The following is a 16050-nucleotide window of genomic DNA, read 5'->3' as shown; positions in this document are numbered from 1 at the left end:
AATGATTTACTGCATGATTCAAGAGTAATTGTGTAACTATATTTAACGCAATAACATTTAAATGTAATTGAAAGGAACTCAGTTTTCATTTTGTCCTAGCTCCATTGATTACTTTTTAGAGTACAGCCCCTGATATGCCACTCAAAGCTCAAGTGTGGCCTTCAGCCTAAAAGAGTTGCCTATCCTTCTCTTAAGCTGTTTTAGTGATAGAAACCCCTTTGATGTCAACAAAAAACATTGCCATTCCAAAGCCATCTATTAAGTCTCAGCTATGCCCTAAAATTTGTGATGCAATTTTTCCTGCAAGCTTCGGGCCCCTTCTGTTCCTGTTTTTGGACCATTATAATCTATTTAAAGCCATAAAGCAAATATCGACTATTTTCCTTTTTTTACAGTTCTGACTTGCTACAACGTAAGTATTCTGGTTATATAAGTAAGTGTATTTAAATATTAGAGCATCATCATTTGGCCCAATTCCAGCATTAGATCTCCTGCTACATCTAGTATGATAATTAGCTGCCAGAGAGGAAAGATATAGTCTTCCAGCTTAGATCAAACAGGTCCTGCTAGGAAGATTCCAGAAAATACCTCTTGTTACAAAGGTCTGTCCTTGTAATAACTCAAAAGTAGAATTGGTGAGGACATACTTGTGGATTGTATACTGATCTGAGAGATACTTTTATTCCCCTTCATTGTTTTTTCAACCAGGCCATTTAAACCATGTATTTGTAAATTTTCTCTTTTTGACTCTAGGCCCAGTGTGACTCTGGCAGTAGCCAAATGTTTGGCTGCCGTGATTAGAAACTATTTGCTGAATTACTTGTTTCCCATGAAATGTCAAAATGTATGCTGTTCTCTTTCTTTGTTATTATGTTTGTTCTTGGGACCTTTGACTGTAATACTTTCGCTTTCACTGCAAGTAGTCCACAATGCACCATCACATTAAAATTGCTGTGAAGCTATAGCATCTAAGAGCCACTTAAAAAATAACAATGGTGGAAGTTATTAGTTTGGATATTGCAGAAGACCTTGTTCAGGCATTTTCTGCATGCATGAAATATTGTTTTTTCCCCTCTATTTCCACATTAAAAATGTGTATTACTATTAAAATTTAAGTATTAGGTGAATCTGGAAACATGTGCTGCTAAAATGATTAGAATACAGTATCTTGCATTTCTGACCACCACACTGGCCTGCCTTGGCCATCAGGTTGAGTGACTTCTCATGAACAGTCTAGGCAATAGAGTGATATATCAAAATCTACAGGTGGTCCCCCAATTCTGGGAGTACACAGGAAAATTGGAAGAGCTTTCAATCCAGTGAACCCCAAAACTTGCCAACTCTGTCACAAGTAGACCCGCCTCTCCAGATCTCCTGTCTTTGTTCTCCCTCCCCTGGGAGTATCAAAATAGCTGCAGACTGATCTGCTTGTTACAATGAGGAAACCTCATAAAGCAGACTTCCTCTTCCTTCTCTGTCCTGTCTTATCACTTCTCAGTGTCTTATGGATCATAGCAATCAATCAAATCTTTATTATGGTCAAAGGCCAGCATATACAGATCGCAGAGGTTGCGTTCTAGAAGGTAAAGGTGCTTGTTTCATCATGGCATATAGAAAAGTAATCACAGCAAAGACACTGCTTCTCCTTGTATATATTTGTGTGTAGGATGGACTTTAAAATAGTGTTCTGATTACTTTGAACACACTACTGCAGAGGTGCTGTAAATACCTTTCTGAGCATTGCTAAAAGTGAAATTATTAGCCTTTAGGCCACAGTTTAAAAAAAAATTAGCATAGGTTCCCAAGGTTGATTCCTCCCCTCCTTTCCCCACCCCCCAGTTAATATCCTGAAGTATGAGCTCTTGCGGGTTGGAAGAAATGGAATTCCCTAAGTTAAAGGCATAAAAATGCAACAACAATAATAAATAATAGCAGACAGTGTGATCCTCAATTATAATGATCTTCAGAAAAACCTAATTAGTTAGTTTTAAAAGGCATCATTGTAAATCATACAGAGCCAGATGAAAAGACAGGCTGACCTCCTTGCTCATTACACACCAGTTCACTCAAAACTATAACTCTTCCTGACAAACTGGAAATAACTTCAGCCATAATGAGCTGAAGCTTACAAGCTGAATATGATTAGAAAAATTAAAAAATGGCTTTGGTTGGAGCAGAGGAAGAGAAAATGCAAATGGTCAGCAAACTGTACATGAATTCTTTTTAAAATGCTATTTATGTATAACATTTAATCTTGTGACAGCTAAAGTTGAACTACTTGACTTTGACCAGAGCTTTAAAATGAAGTAAAGCTTCCATGGGAATGTGAGTGGTGACTTTGTAAGACATAGAGCTATGAGTCTACAGAAATTGGTGGACTAATACTTCTGAATATCTTTTTTTTTTTTTTAAAGAGTCCTGCCTGGCTTTTTAAGTTGTCTCTTGTCTAAGTGCCATTCCTTTCTGAGGCTCTTGATTTGGGGGCAGGGAGAACAGTGTTTTACAAAAGGCCATTTTTGGTGCCACTTACAGGCAGCGGAAGGTCTAGGGGAAGGGCTGCCAGGGAAACTGGATGGTTATCCACCAATTTGGGGAGAGGAGGAAGGAGATCTCTTTAGTTCCAAGAGAACTGCTTCTCTTTCTCCTCTTCTCCTGCCCAATGGATTGTCAGGAAGAGGGAGGGAGAGGGATTTCTGGCACAGTGGGAGAGTCCTGACTCTCCCATTACCAAAGGGGAATAGCCATGAATACCAGCAGCTAGAGACTGGAGTGGATAGGTGCCTACAGCAGCCTTAGGGGAGAAAAGGAACAGGGTAGGTGTTCATTCCTAACCTTATACAGTATCTATGTGATACACTTCAGACAGACTGGACGACATGGTTTCTGCCAGAAGAAGCTGGAAAAGACCACATTAAAATTGTAGCATTGTGGTTGTGATGCTACACTGATCAAAGTAAAGAAAATAGGTTGTTCCTTCATTCCTACCTTCCACTGTAGATCCATAGAAACAATTCTTTTTTAGCAATAAGAACTGCTGGTTCAGATTCATAGCAGCAAAGGAGCAGCATCCTTTGAGACTTGGTAGCCTATGTTGCAACTGAAAGATTGAAAAAAAAAAACGTAGGGAGGGGCAGCTTTGCAGTACTGTGTGCAGGAGGTAGAAACCAAGGGGAACATATATCACCCAGAAGCAGAAATAGAAAGGGGGCCCACTGGGAGATGTAAGTATTGAATAGAGTGATGAGTTCTAGAGGGGAAGCCATGGAGCAAGGGAATCTTACTGACTTAATGGCCCATTGTTATATCAATTGCCAGATTATTGAAAAAAAATATGGAGAACATAGCAGCCCAACAGCCCAAGCCAAATTGGCTGCACAGGGCAGTGACCAGCCACTGGAGGGGAGGAAGTATGCCAAGCACTGCAGCCAATCAGTGCTGGGCTACTATTAGAATGGAACAAAGGGCTGAAGACCATCTGCTCTGAAGGGCTCTGGTTGGAAAATGGCCCTTTTGAATCAAAGCTGGAAAACACAGGCATGGGCTGGGTAGAGGACAACATCATCTGTCCCTGCACTCAGGAAGCAGTGGATGGCCTGTACTGTGATGGGCCAAGAAGAAAGTCTGAATCTTCCCTGAATGAGTGCCTATATGACTCCAGGTCAAATGGAGACTGGATTCCAAGTACTGCACATAAAGGAAAAGTCAAGGAAGTGAATGCAGCCAGAACGAAAGCTAAATTTGTTTTCACTTTAAAGTTTAATTAAAATTAAGCAAAATGAATTAAACACAGTTGTATACTTTACTCCCCTTATATGTAATAATCTGTCCCTTCTGTCCCATTAAACATTACAATTTGACAACTGGGACCAGCTCTGGTCTGCAAATATTCAGATGACCAAGGGATGGCAACAGAGAGTTAAAATCTTATTTAGCTCTTTCCTGACATCTAATGGTCATCCCACGTTTTAGTCCAGATCTGGTAGCCCTAGCCAGAAACACTGTGGAGTACACTGTTTTTTTTCTGGGGTATATGGAATTTAAGGGCCTCTGGTTGTGCACCCATCATATTGTATGTCAGGCAGAGGAATGTAGGAAGGACAAATAGGACAAAGAACAGGACTTCTTAATGTTTTAAAATGGCATGGAATCTCAAATATTTAACATCACTTTTTAAAAAAAAGTTATTATCATACTTACAAACTTAAATTATACTTGTTACATTTTTACCATTTCTTGAAAATATTTGTACATTGAGCCAGAGGCACTTCTATAGCAGAAAGGTTACATGTGATCCTTCAGTTGTTGTTAACTGTAAGTCCCATTGGCCTCTACCTGACTAAGGAGTTCCTCAATATCTAAAGGGTCACATGGAGCTAAATCTCTTTTTAACTTTTCTTCAGCTACTTCACAGTGCTCTCTGTAGTGGAAAACACTGGCAGTTCATTTAAATCACGTGATTCTGGAAACATTTTTAGTATCTCTGGGTTAGATCATCATAATTCCTTTGCTGGCTGAAGTCCCAGGGCTGGGGAGGTTGTCCAATGTATCACTATCAGAAAGATGTTTTTTTAAAGAAGAGAAGAGTGTAAAGTCAGTGGTGTATGTTTTTATTACAGCAAACTTTTCACGGTTAATTGTAGATGTTATTTAATGATGCTCTCAATTGCTTGTGACTGCATTTTCTCCTGGGCAGCACAGTCAAACTAGTTTATCTGGTGGATTTGATCAACTAGGTCTGCAACATCCGTGTACAGATTCATGTGGTGCTAATGATGCAGTTTTAATTTCAATTTAGACAGATGGCAGAGGAAAAACTTGTTGTGTTAAGTACGTAATTAGCCACATGTTCCATCAGCATGCCAAATTATGCACCTATTTCTCAATGAATCTCAGCTAACAGGGTTTAGGAGCTCGTTGCTTTGAAGGATGAGTAAGAGACAAAAACCTAGGCAGAAAGGAAGGTTGCTTTGTCCGCTGTAATGCCTCAAGCCCCATTTCAGCAGTACCTAATCAAGAGGTGAAGATGAGACTGCTGAGGTCCCAGGCAAAAACACTGTTCTGTATACATCTGTGGAGTGTTTATTCAATGAACCATCTGCTCCCAAACTGACAATGTCCCACCAGAATTATGCTGTAGATGATTGTCTGAGGTGACTTACCATCTCTAGCAAGCCCCTAGTATAAAGCTGGAGTCTTGTACCAAACTTCCTGATCTCAGGCTATGTGGGACCTTTACAAGGAGACATTGCCCCTTCAGAGGAGAATGACATGGCAGTCAACACGCTACATAAATAATGTTTACATTCACTGATAGAAAACCACCACAAGCTTTTGCTTAGAACCAAGAAACTTGCCCAAATATTACTGTCTGAGTGTACATACCATGTTAACTTCTAAGTGGCTTGTTCAGTTACAACTAAGTAAATTCTGTGAACCCAACCAGTGTGGATTATAAACCACAGTTTAACGGTATGATACAACGTGCAAAACTAGCCACTGTGATTTATTCAACAAATCATGATTAAAAGAAACTGTGGCTTAGTTTAGTGTGAACCCAACCAAGGAAATTTTAAACCATAGATTATGGTATAGCACAATGTCAGTGCAGCTATTATTGCGTAATCAACAAACCATAGTTAAACAAATCATCAGATTTGTGTACAAGGATCTAAGAATATAAGACATAAGCTATAATTTATAAACCAGACTTCAGCTTTACTAGGTAGACCAGAGAGGAAACACAACCAGATAAACGAATTCTACTTTATTGTAAAGCTACATTAAGAGAATCTTGCAAGTCTGAAAGTACAATTCTCCTGACATCAACTTTGCACCACAATAAAATTAGGGAGGGTCCCTTCTAAACTTCTTGCCCCACCCACTATCCACCTGCAGACTATGCTGTCTCTTATCTGACTGTTCCCTTGAAAGCGTCTCTTGGCCCAGTCTCCCAAGGTTTTTCCCACATACCATTACAGGTACACACCCTGTACTATGCCTAAATTAAATAAACCATATTATGGCTTAGTGTGACATGAAATCCTAATCATTCCTAGGGTGGATTATTTAGGTTTGATTTTGTGTGCTTGTAGACTCATAGATCATATGTATCTATGTATCTATGTATCTATGTATCTATGTATCTATGTATCTATGTATGTATCTATGATCATCTATAGATCATAGATCCATTGTAGTTTATTTAACCTATAGTTTAGCACAATGTGAACCCAGTCCAAAACTCATCAGAAGATCAAGAATGATAAACTCCACATTGCCAAAGTTGTACTTGTGACCCTGGATTTTTAATTTTTTTTTACAGTGATTTTATTTTACATGTTTGTTAGATTCCTATCCCAGAGCTCAAGGTGACCTACTTAAAACTGCCTCCTTGAGTGCCCCTTCTCATGAAGAGACCTCTGCCAAAATTGTCTCTGCTGTGGGCCTCTGAAAGGTGTGGGCCAGGAGACTACTCCTTTTCTGGCAATTGCCTCCTTGTTATTGTGTCTTCCAAATTCAATTGGAAACCACAAGAGAGAGGAAAATCAAGAGTCACCTGTAACAAAAACATACTCATTATGGAGGAATCATATTGGCTTGAAATGTGCTGAGCTGCGATTTCTCTCTGTTGACAGGCCCCGTGATCTGAAAGCCATACATTAGTGGGGAGCATATTTTAGAGGTTCAGCGTCTTAGCAATTTTGATGTATAAGTACTCCTTGAGCAGCTGTATATTTAATTGTTTTAATAGCTTGGTATTGAATTTATAAAGCATTGAGCAAAATTCATAAAGTGGCTAGTGTGGATTGTATGTGAGAGTCAGGGAGAACTTACGACTCTTTAACTTTGAAGCACCTTGAAATTAGCCAACTTAAGACCATTGCTAGGCAGAAAATTGCCAGCAGATGGTGCTCTGTGTTTAATCACAGGCAGGCAGACAGACCTGCACAGCAGAATTTCCTTAGTCCTATTTGTCCAAAAGCAAATACAATATCCAAAAATTATGTTGACAATAAAATAACATGAGAAAAACATAATTCATGAAGGCAGTATAGTAAGCCAACCAAAGTGTCATAAAATACAGAAACTATGACTGGATTCATACATTGCACTAAGCCATAGGTTATTTAAACATGGTCTCTTGAATAAACAGCCATTGGCTCTGCTCATGAATAGACCAAGCCAAACTAAACAAACCATATTAGGGCATAGTCTGCTGCATGAATCCAGTCTATCACTTTCTGTTCTCTGTCAGCCATTCTGCATTAATACGGGGAGCTTCAAAGGGGATTGAAGACTCGTAGGGGACACAGCTTTTAAACAATCAGAGTTGCCTGGGATAACTTGAGCTAGAAACTGGGTTTAATGCCTGCTGTACCTTCAGGGTCTGTAGCTCAGCAACAGAGCATCTGTTCTGCCTGCAGAAGAGTCCAGGTTCTGTCCTCAGCATCTTTAGGAAAAATGCTGCCTGAAACCCTGGGATTGACAACATTAGGCTAAATAAACCTATGGTTGGAGGCATTGACTGATTTAAACCTGTGCTAAGCCATAGTTTGTTTAATTAAGGTTTGAACAAACCACAATATCACATGTCAGTGCAGCTATTGGGCTTTAATCTAGGATTAACCTGCTGCTATTTTTCATGTTATTTTATTGTCAACATGATTTTTGGAAATAGTATTCCTTAATAAACATAAAGTTTTTATGTTCCCCACCATCTGCATAGCTTCTTTTGTATAGCAATAAACCATTTTTCCCCTCTAAACTGTGCCTGAAAGGAAAAAGTTTAAGTTATACTTGACTTTCATTCTCTGGCTAAAAATAGAGTGGGTAACCTTCTCCCTTTGAAAATGGGAATGTGGTTCAAAATAAAATTCTTCCATCCTTAGGCTTGTCCTTAGGCGATCCTTGTGCTTATAATGCTCTGACCAGCTAGCTGGAGGGGCTGCTGGATGGCCAGCCTCATGAAGGACTGTAGGTCTCTGGAGTTTAGCTAAAAACAATGGCATGACTCTTGGATTTCAAATAAATTTCAAATTAAAAAAAAAAGTAATAACGTATTCTTAAGGCGGATGGAAAACACAAGTGGCATTTTAAAATATATTATATTGGGAAATATTATATAAAGACAAACCAAGGCATAGAATGAACTTTCTTGAGAGGCACAAATTTGAAGACTTCCTTCAGTAGCAGAGATTGGTAAAAAATAATTGGTTCCAGAGCATAGAAAAACTCATTGCATGTACCCTAAATCCAACTTAACCCCTTCTTTCAGAATGGGAGGCAGATTCTACCATATAAAACTAACAATTAATAACAAGGATAGCATCTCACAAGGTTCATTTTCCACAAGAAATTCATATTCTTCCACCAGAAATTCATATTCTTCTGTTCCTAAATAGTCACTGTTCTAGAAGTCTGTTCCCTTCTTTTGAATGAGTGGACAGTTGACGTTCCACAAACAGCCTAGAAATTCCACAAACAGTGTTTAAATGACAAATCGTGTCTTGCCATCAGCTTGGGAACTGCTGCCTCCTGTGTATGGTGAGGAAGATGCTTTTTATTTGTTTGTATGTTTGTTGGATTTATATCCTGCCTTTTTTTCAGGGGTATAAAACACCATATTGTCTCCACTTTTATCACCACCACAACAACCCTGTAAAATGGATTAAACTGAGAGAGTGACAGGCTTAAGATCACCCAGTGTGCAGTTATGTAGAACTGGCCTTGGGAGTGGGGATACAATGAGGGAACTATTAAGGCGGCCGGCGGGGGAGGGGGGGGCACTTTCAGAAAATATCATTCAGCCTGAGAAAGAGGGAAGTGTGAGAAAGAAACTTAAAGTGACCCCCACCTTGATGTGTGTGTGTGGGGGATATAAAATGGGGCAGAAAGAAACTCTGCCAGCTTTTCAAAAAGTCTGCTGTTTTACCTTAAAGCAACAAAGAGCATTCTTGGAATCCCTGCCGTGTCTATTTCTGGACCATGCCTACCTTGAAACCAGTGAGTTTTCAGTAGGATTATCCCATCTGGGTTTCAAAGATCTGAATGGCCGTAGATGGCAGCTCTCTAGTGGTCCCCCGGATTTTTTGCAGCCCTATTTGGTACCTCTAGTTTCCATAACCGAGAGTGTCCTTGGTCATAGTCCAGCACCTTCTACAGGATGTATGGAAGCTGGTGGTACAAAGGCTGTGTTGTAGATGCCTTATTGGCTTTTTCGGCTTGTTGTTCTCTGACTGTAAACTTTCTTGAGTCTTGTGTGGAACAGGGCAGTCTATAAATAATTGTATAAATAAATAAATAAAAATACCACACTGGATTTCTTTAAAAGCCTATGTTTCTAGTAGATGTTTATTGCCTTAGGCAACTTCTGTCAAAATGGCCTCTGTTAAACAAGAGCTTTCTTCAGCATGAGTTTCTTCCTCAAGAGTGCTCAGAAAGCTTCTTTACTTGTAGACTGTGTGCCTGGATCTATTTTAGATGCACATGATGGTTCTGTAGGCAGAGCTAGTCTTAGTGTGAAAAGTCCAATACCTATGGAGGGTGTGTACCTATTGTTCGAATTCAAGTGTCACCCTAAGCTATAATCTGTATAGGTAATGTGTGTGAGATGTCTGCCACTGTGGTTAGTAAACCATGGTTTATTACTTCATGTTATGCATAAGCCAGGGCATTGTGGCTTATTAAAAACATAGGCTAGTACAATTGGTGACTCTTACACTGTGCTGCATGTACAAGATTGCAAAACTTCATAATGAAACAGAGTTTGTGACTTGCAATGTGGATAATATATACAGCAAGCACCAAGCTTTTGAATTTGGCTCTACACCCACTTCAGCATTCAATTTACCCATCCCTAAAGCAGGCTGTGTTTATAAAAGGAAACTATGGAATATTTTAGCTATGTAGGCTAGACAGTGGTATTTCAGACTCTTGCACGATCATCTTTTGGTTTCCTCTCTAACAATGAAGACTCCTTTGTACCAGGCATGCATGACATCCTGCAAATAATTCTACTTCGCTGTAACTAAACATAAAAATAGAGAGCAGGGATAGGGAACTTTTTGGGAATGAATTTTGAGAGCATCTGGTATGCACACTCCCAAAATGACTGCCATAAGCAACTTGTACAAAACACTCCTTTACCAACAGGTGAATTACTGTAGCTTTCCACCACCCAGTGGACCTATGGTCTAGCTATAGCATGGGTCTTAATTTGGGAAAGATTAATTTTTTCCCAGCATAGCATCGCAGTTGATCCCATATCATTTCTAGAGGTCTTATTCTACCAAAATATAGAACAGTTTGATGAGCCACCATTACGATCTTCCTATGGAGATCTATCTAGCCTCCTCTCTGCTAACCTTCTGAGTTTGGAATTTCTGGCCCTCCAGATGTTGCTTAATTGCAAAGTCCAGGATCCTTCATAATTAACCATGCTATTAGCATCCTTCATAATTAGCCATGCTAAAGTTTAGACAGGCATTTGATCTGTTTGGTGGGATTTACTTCTCTAGCTTGATGGTTTGAATTGTTTCTGTTTGTCTTTATTCTCACTTTGTATCTACTCACTTTCTAAGTTTATTTATTTATTTAATTACTCTGGGTGTCTTATAACTAAAAACCAACATTAAAAGAAAATACAAGAGACCAGAGGAGCAAAGTACAAAAACCAAACCAAACCAAAAAGAGGGCTTCACGATCATCTGGCCTCAAGTTCTGATATTTGGGTTTAAAACTGTATTTTATTATACAGAGCCAGTGGCTGAGTTCATATATCATATATACATGAACACAGAACAATTGCCCCAATGTGATTTATTTGATTTCAGCTTTGCTTTTTGCATGTATTCATGCTTTATGGTTGAGCATATTGTGTTGATCCAGCCAACTGTGGCTTATTTATCAAACCATGGTTAAAAACCCATGTTCTAACCAGGCCTGTATATGATAGCTGACAGTGTCAACATGAAATATTGTAAAAAGGGTCTTTATAACACTTCCAATGCTGCTTGTTTTTATTTATCTGGAAACTCAGGACACATAGAAACAAATGCAGATTTACAGATGTTATTGTTCTCTTTCTGAACTCAGCACTTACTCTCTAGCACACACGCACACACACACACACACACGTCCAATCATATCTATTCAACTGAAAGTTTAGCTGGCCAGGTGTTTAAGTTCCAGAAGATTCATAGCAGAAAGCCCGCATTGCATGGTACCTCCTTCTATGGAATAGCTCCAAAGTACTTTGATAGCTTCTGACAAGATTTGGCTAGTCCCACCTTGTTACTTTTCTCATGTCTCTTGGTATTTTTCCGCCTGAGTACAACATCTCTTGTTTTGAGAATCACGTCGTCTTTTGAGAATAGTTCCTTGTCAAATCTTCTTAGAGGCCTTCATGCCGGAATTTTTCACAGGTTGCATAAACTGAAATCTTCCAGAACAAACTTTTCTGCCTCTGTACCTCTCATGTATTCCATCCTGCATACAGTATGTGTCCATTCACAGCTTCATAGAACTGCATGGCGTGCAATACCCAGGCACCAAGCAACTACAGATTAGTATGTACAGTGGCACTGGGAACAATATGTTGATCCTGGCTGCCTTTCCTACTGTGGAAAAGTGAGATACAGTTATAAATAATAGATAAAACTAGTTCACTTCTTGTAACTGGTTTTCCATGGACTTAGAAAATTGGGTGAATTCTGCCAATTCCATGTACTGTCTTTTGAACTATTCACTAAAATTCTCCAATATTTCATAAATGCATGCTGGAAAAAGGGAGAAGAGAAGCAAAATGAATGAATCAGCCATCTGTTAACTTCTTGCATGTATAATCCGGCATATAGTAGGAGTGGCATAGTTCTACATTCCACCTACCACATAGTTTATAGCTCCCCTCAGTCACACACACACACACACACACACACACACACACACACTCTGCAGTCTATTCTCTTAAGGCTAGCATTAATTGCTGGAGTCTTGGCAACTGCTCAACAAAAAACAAACAAACCACTGATGACTCGCTTACTAAAACTGAACACTAATGAATGTTAGAGTATAGTTCCTAAAGATTTTCTTCTACAAATCCCATCAATATTGCTTGAGGAACCTACTAACTGTTTATCTTCCTAGGTGTATTTCATACTCCGGTGAATTAAAGGACAATGTTCACTTATTATTGTATATCTGAATTCTGTTGTAATAGCGCTGTCTCTGTTACATTCTGCTGGGCATACACCCATTTTGGGATTACACTGTACCAACAGTTGAGAAAACACACACAAATGATTTCATTTTGCAAAATACAGCTCACAGATATTTAATGGCAGGCTATGAGACAGTATACTTCATCAGTACTTCCTTTTTAATTATTTGTCCTGATAACATTTTAAATAATATGGCAATGCCATGCAATAATTAATTAATCATACGTAAAATGTTTTCTATAGCCTGCTTCAACTCTTTGGACCACACACACTGTTTGTGATGTAACTAGAAGGCAAATTATCCCTGAATTTGCATGATACTAAACCATAATGTAGTTAATTTGGTTGTGGCTTAGCACACTGAATGTATTCACTCACTATGGTTTGTAAACCATGGTTTATGGCAGGGGTGGCTAGCCTGTGAAATCTAGTCTGCATTTCATCATCAATGTCTATTTGCAATCTTCTCCCTCCCAGCATACTGACTGGAGACAGCTCTGCCACTGGTTTGACTGAGGCAGCTGGTTTTGGGTGCCATGAAAGAATAGCTTGACTGGTTAATTTATTATCCTATTATTACATTCCCCCCCCCCCGTCTGGGATGGGGAGAGGCAGTGGCTGGACTTTCTGACCTTGACGCACTTAAGGTTAAGCCTGTTTATCTCTTTCCAGACCATTACAACCTCTAGCCACCAGGACCAGGCCTTCATAGCATCTCCTATTCTGCTTGCATTGGAGTTGTAAAACTGAATATCAACAGAATGCTAAAGATACCTGTCTGTGCTGGTAGATAACCTCATCCCATGGCTTCATGGGAGATGTTAAATAGGGAAGAAAACATTGAACCCTACATCATCCCATAATGGGGGGCCATATAGCTTGACCATTCCCCAACACAGTGCATTGGACCCAAAAGGATTCCATGATCAGTAGTACTGAAGGTCAGTGAAAGATTAAGCAGAACCAGGAGGGTTGTACTTCCCCAATTTGGTCCCACCATAGGTCATGCACAACAGAGATCAATGTGAACGCAGTCCTTTTTGCTCTCTCTGTGGTTTGTTATTGTTCTCATGGGCAGCTGAAGCTTAGGTTGGTGTGTTATATGGGATTATTTACAAATCCACACAAGGAATGTCCCAACCTGCTGACCGTCTGGTCTGGTCTGGTCTGGAAAGACCACATCTGATCAGTTAGGCACAATGATAATGACTTCTAACCTGCAGCTCTGTCATCCAGCTCTGCAAGAAATATGTAACTATGCCTAGTCAGAAATCCTGTTCATATGGTAAATATTAACTCAGCAATGCTGTACCTGTGGGATACATAACTTTTTTTTAGGGCCAAGGGCCTTTCAATTCTATATCGAGGGCCATACTCCCAAAAGAATGCAGGACCAAAAGGCAGAAAGTGGTTAATGTTGGTATGTTTATTGCCACAGAGAGTGAAAAATGGGTCACTGTAATGTGCTGAAATAACACTGTTTGCTACAGATATTATTCTGGTCTCATATATCTTGAGAATAAAGCACGGAGAGGAGATAGTGGGAAGAAACACCAGATCCTGGAAACAGTGGGTAAAGAAAGGATTACAAGAAAACTAGTTTCAACTGATTTATGGCTACAGGGATTCTGTGAACTCAGATTCTTCAATCCTTTACTGAAGTTCCTTGGGTAAGTTCTTCAGGTTGAAGGTCTTTCTTCAAGAAATCTGAAGCTGAGGAGCAGCTATGTGTAACTCAATAACTAACTACCCCAAAGAGGAGGGGAATCCAAAACAATCCTCAAACAGATTAAGTAGGAGATCCTGTGAGTCTTAACTAAAGGTAGGCAATGCTACACCTAGTTTAAGAATTAATTGTTAACCTGCAAAATACCATATAAATGTCCTGCTCTGTTACGGTTACCAGAAATATCACATGCTTTGACTGGAGTGTGTGGAAAGGATTTCCTTAGTGTCTTGAAATGTCTTGGTCTTTCTTGGCATTACCAGACTACCCTGGTGCTAGAGGTACAACTGCATTCTCAGATCATCACTGGTTTTGCTTCCATGAGGATCTAGGAACCCACATTTTAATTTCCTGTTATAGTCATAGATGTTGGCTGGTTCACAATAAGCCATACTGTGGTTTGCTTGGGTTAACATGTCATATGAATCTAAATGTTATGCTCCATTAACCATGGTATATGTCTGACTATATTCTGTGTGAAAGAAGGCATGTAGCTCATTCTGTCAATGATGGCTTAACACAATGTGCATAAAATCCAACAATTAAAAATGATGGCTACCTGATGCTGAGATGATGTGTGTGAGTATGGGGAAATGTTAAAACAAAAAACAAAAAACAAAACCTGAGGAAAGGCCCTGTTGTTGGAATCCACTGAGACTCTAAAGGTCCAGCAGCTGTTCAAGTAGGGCTAGTGTTTATGGTATTTTGGCTACTTCTCAACCAAAAGCCAGGAGAGCAGGAAATAGCAGGTTGATCAAGAATTCGCTGCTTTAGTGTACTGGAACCACTACTAATGAAACTAAAGCTTAAATATTATGTTGGAAACAACACAGCAGCATGAGTCTTTTGAAAAGACCCCGATGTTGGGAAAAACTGAAGGCAACAGAAGATGCAGAAGATGGTTAGACGCTTTCACCAATACCCCTGCAAAAGCTTATAAAAACCCAAAGTCGTGACTGTCAGACAATCTTGGTAAATTGTTCTCCATCAGATCACAAAGAGTCGGAAGCAGCCGAATGAAGTGAACAACAACTAAATAAGCCAATTTTAGATGTGGCATGGAATCAAGCCATTGTGGCTTATCTAGCACTCCTTGGCTGGAACCAATCATGGCTTATCTTGATGTGTAAGCCTAACATGCTTGGGTGATGTGTGTGAGTATGATATTAGGCTTTTCCATAGAGCTTTCCCTCCACTGCAACAGTGGGCAGCCTGGAGGCATCAAAATGTCTTGTAAGTTGATGCCATATCATGGGGGGAGTGTGGGGGAGAAACAGGCAGGAAAACTGTGAAAGAAAGAAAGAAAGAAAGAAAGAGAGAGAGAGAGAGAGAGAGAGAGAGAGAGAGAAAGAAAGGAAAGAAAGAAAGAAAGAAAGAAAGAAAGAGAAAGAAAGAAAGAAAGAAAAAGAAAAAGAAAGAAAAGAAGAGGGAGGGAGGGAGGGAGGGAGGGAGGAAGGAAGGAAGGAAGGAAGGAAGGAAGGAAGGAAGGAAGGAAGGAAGGAAGGAAGAAAGGAAGGAAGGGAGAAGCAGCTGTATCATTACCTCCCCTACCCGCCTGAAAATGAATCAGTTTTATCCTACCTCTGAAAGATACTGGATTTTTTTTAAAAAAAATGGTCATTGACCCCATCCCTAATGCTCCAATTTTCATTTTAAAAATGTTCCTTAAGAGACATCAGCTGCTCTTCTATGTATTTGGTTGTTGTAGATGGAAAAGAGGAAATCACAGTCTCGGACATTTGGTCAACTTTTCCAGATTCCACAGAAACACTCAACTTCTTTTTTCTGCATTGAAGGAGAGCAGAAAGCTTGTATTCTGTTGTTAGGCAACTCAAGCGATATGCTGCACTGATGCATGAGTATCAGCAAGTCAGAAAAGAAAAATGTTGAACTCTTAAGTAGATCCATAAAATGGCTTTTGATCAGAGCAGCTGTTTTCATCTCTATCAGCATGAGATTCCCATCGAAGTAACACGAGGTGGAGATATGCTGGATTACTCTTGCAGAGTTTCTTGCTGTGAATGGATCTGTTGTGGACACAAGGCTGTGTGTTCTCAATACTGTTGCTGTCAGAAGAATAAACTTCAGGGAGAATGCCTATGCTCA

At 39.6% G+C, this 16050-nt stretch overlaps 1 long non-coding RNA gene across 1 annotated transcript in view; it reads right to left on the bottom strand.

The window, feature by feature from the left end:
* LOC148215097 (uncharacterized) overlaps window positions 1–16050 on the bottom strand; it is a 62558-nt gene that overhangs the window by 31392 nt on the left and 15116 nt on the right. The gene's annotated exons all lie outside the window — the stretch shown is intronic.

Source organism: Python bivittatus, unplaced genomic scaffold (assembly GCF_059951505.1).
Source record: "Python bivittatus isolate LINGU-HERP-01145 unplaced genomic scaffold, Pbiv_v1 ctg000480_np1212, whole genome shotgun sequence".
NCBI classification, from domain to species: Eukaryota; Metazoa; Chordata; class Lepidosauria; order Squamata; family Pythonidae; genus Python; species Python bivittatus.
This window is presented reverse-complemented; position numbering and strand designations above follow the sequence as displayed.